At 36.3% G+C, this 3,517-nt stretch overlaps 1 pseudogene; it reads right to left on the bottom strand.

The window, feature by feature from the left end:
- Window positions 1–472: 472 nt before the first annotated feature.
- LOC124522926 (uncharacterized) lies at window positions 473–640 on the bottom strand (annotated as a pseudogene).
- Window positions 641–3,517: the final 2,877 nt, after the last annotated feature.

The following is a 3,517-nucleotide window of genomic DNA, read 5'->3' as shown; positions in this document are numbered from 1 at the left end:
ATGAAGCATTTAGGTGATAGTAATCCCCTTTAAAATGAAGATAATGCAGTCTCATATTGTCCGTGTTGATTTATAAATCTATAATTTCGAACTCTGAAAAATAAACATCTCTCATGATGGTTATGTTCCCTTTCTATTCTTGACAGGCCTATTTCAAACAGACCATACCTGGGGAATGAACTACATTACAAACCTCTAAAGTCCTAAGTATCATGCTGAGGATGATATTGCCTCAAAAGTAACTTTACAAACTCAATACACATATTCCACTTGAAATTGGGTGTCTTCTTCCCTCCTACCTATTAGTGGAAAGAGGCATGAGTGCCTAGAGGGAGAAACCAGGTCCTAGATGGGGAGCACAAGGGAGTTACACGTTTCAAAAGGGCACGGAACAACTATTCTTAGACTCTGGGTATGTATGGAAAAGGAACAAGCTGTAAGTATAAAAACTGATGTGATACACCACCTTCTGGATGTTGTTTCCTTTTTTCCTTTTATACTTCTCTTCATCCTTGTTACTGAAAATAGAATGAGAAGGGGAAAGTTACAGTAGAAGGAGGGTCTCTGCCTCATTTTCAATTAGCAATAATCGCTCCTCGGATAAACCTCATTGGCTACGATACTGCCACTGCACAAAGCTTCCGCCTCATTTTCAAGCATACCCTTACTGAGGTAGATTTCATTATGACTTGCGTGAGAATTGCTCCACTTCTTGTTACATACATATTTTCTTCATCATTTAGATATTCCTTTTCCCACGTGGATTTTCTGAAAACCAGAGGTACATCCCAGCTACCTTTTGACATAAATAATAAAAGATGCAGACCCCTTCTTCTGTGTTCTCCTCTGTATTCCAGCATAAAAAGGAAGTGAAGAAGCCGGGGCTCTAAATGTGAGGTCGTATGCAGGGTTGGAGTCTCTAGCCAGTGGTTCTCCAGCTCTCTTGTTATCTTTCACCATTTGAGTCAAATTACGAGACTCCAACAAAAGTAACTACTGCACACAGTTCATTATTTGGTTCATGTGTGTTTTAAAAATACTTCTAAAATTGTGAAATATTGGAGAAAGTGATGAGGTTGAATATTAAGTTGACTTCAGAAAACAAGGAAAGGGAGATCTTAGATGGGCTATTATCATGGCCTCATTACTTGATATCCCAAGTAGATACAGGTGGTAAGACACGAAGAGTAAAATATTAATCCAATAATAAATTCAGTTAAAATAATCCATTTCGGTTATGTAGCATATGTTCACATCTTGGTGCAAAAGTCCTTTGGATGGAAAGTCACCCACCTTTTCCCAGGAGTCCAAAGGAAGGAACCCAAACAGGACTATGAAGATGACAAATGACTGTAGGATGAAGATTGCTCTTTTCTAATCTGCCAATTTAAATGTATCCTTCTAAGTATATGAATGTTACTTAATAATGGAGCTTAGTTAAAAAAAAAAATAGAGAGAGAGAGAGAGAATCAGACACTGACCGGGTCTATGGCGTAGCAAGGACAGCTCAGTGGTTTGAACTGTAGGGTTGGTGGACAGCAGGTAAGAAAGAATTCCCCTCCACAACCAGAGAGCAAGAACAGTTCATGCAGCCCCAGGTTGTAGATGCCATTCTTAGATAACCCATATACAGACCAATGGGGAGATAACTTGTATTATCTGAATCAGAATTTTCAATAGAGAAAAACAATCTTTTTTTCTACTTCTAGAAGCATTATTTGCCACTAAACAATCTTTATTATTTATAATAACAAAAATGTGTATTCTTCAGGAATGCTGTCAAGGCTACAATTGTATTTTCTCAAAAATTTTTAAAACTCACATAAGGTCAAACAAACCATCAGGGGTCTCAAGCCAGCAGAACCAACACATATGAAGAAGGGGCGAAACTGGCTATTCCAGAAAGGAGGTTTAGGAGGAGGTAGGGATGCAGGAAATAGAAGAAAGATTCTTGCCCAGTATGTGATGACACCTTAGCTTCCTTCAAAATTTTAGTAAATTAATACTCATGAAGTGTTACAGGCAAGTCATTTTGTTGGGGGATGAAGGATATGAAAGAATTGGTCTTTATGTTTAGCTTGATGCAGGAGATGCTGTGTCAGCAAATCTGGAACAGGAGTACACAGAAAGATGGGGAAAGAAAATTGTATAGAATTTGAAAAATTTCAGAAGCTATGCATGTGGAGGGGGTAATCTGAACTAGCGTATGACATGATATTGGGAGTTAAATCCAAATTTATCTGCAGTGGGCTTTTAGCTAACTGGTGGTTTATAATATAGAGTCACTTTTTTAAAATCTAAATCTATGTGTGTGGATATATGCTTATATGCAATTGAGATCTTACTATATATAAATGTCTTCATTTTTTGAGGCTATAATTTGTTCTAAAAAAAGCTACAAATGTATTAGTAAACATGATTTCTATAGTATTTTATAAAAGAAACACTCCATATTTTATTTAAAATTTCTGCTTAGATTTTTTTTTTTCAGATCAGTTTGGAATTACATTTAATGCTGTAATAAACAACCATGTACTTAAATAGTTTTAAATATGATCGCCTCCTTTGGAGAAATTCCTGGAAGTTTTATCTTTAACGCTATTGATACCTACTGACAAAATCACTTTCCAGGAACTTACCACTTTCTACTCACCCCAGAAACTGGAAAATCTCCTTTTCATCAACTTTCAGTGGAAGGGAGTACTAGCAAATTTTGATTTTTGGTATTTTCAATCTGGCAATATTTTTTTTAAATTTAAATCTGAGGAGTGCCTAGGTGGCTCTGTCGGTTCAGCGGCTGACTTCAGCTCAGGTCATGATCTTGCAGTCTGTGAGTTAGATCCCCATGTCAGGCTCTGTGCTGACAGCTCAGATCCTGGAGCCTGCTTCAGATTCTGTGTCTCCCTCTCTCTCTGCCCCTCTCTGCTTGCACTCTCTCAAAAATAAACAAACATTTAAAAATGTTTAAAAATAAATAAATTTGGCATCTGGTGGCTCAGTCAGTTGAGTGTCCAATTCTTGATTTTGGCTCTGGTCATGATCTCATGGTTTACAAGACTGAGCCTTGCATCAGCCTGCTTGGATTCTCTCTCTCCCTCTCTCTCTGCCCCTCCCAGCTCACATTCCCTTGTTCTCAAAATAAACAAACACGAAAACAAAATTTAAAAATTAAATTTGACCACTAACAGTATATGTTAATTTTTGGGAGGTCTTGGTTTTCTAATGGATTTGTATAATATTTGTATAAGAATATTAAATGTTTCAGACATATTACTTGGAGCTATATTAATACAAGTATTTTTGAAAAGGTTTCTTTGAAATCTAAGTGAATTAACTTTATACCTTTTGGAAGAGTTCCTTATGTTTAGAAAGTGCTACATATATTAGCTTTTTACGATTATTAGTACTTCACTTACAAATCGTCAATTATAAAAGAACTTACAAAATTCTTACCATTGAAGATATCTTAGCAACTATGGAGAAAAATGGTAATAGATACTTTTACTATTGGATAACT

The sequence above is a fragment of the Lynx rufus genome, unplaced genomic scaffold, assembly GCF_022079265.1.
Source record: "Lynx rufus isolate CCGP_SWC_20201006 ecotype Redwood Valley unplaced genomic scaffold, mLynRuf1.p SCAF_1, whole genome shotgun sequence".
In the NCBI taxonomy this organism is placed as follows: Eukaryota; Metazoa; Chordata; class Mammalia; order Carnivora; family Felidae; genus Lynx; species Lynx rufus.
Note: the sequence above shows the minus strand (reverse complement) of the source record. Positions and strands in the feature narration are given on the sequence as shown.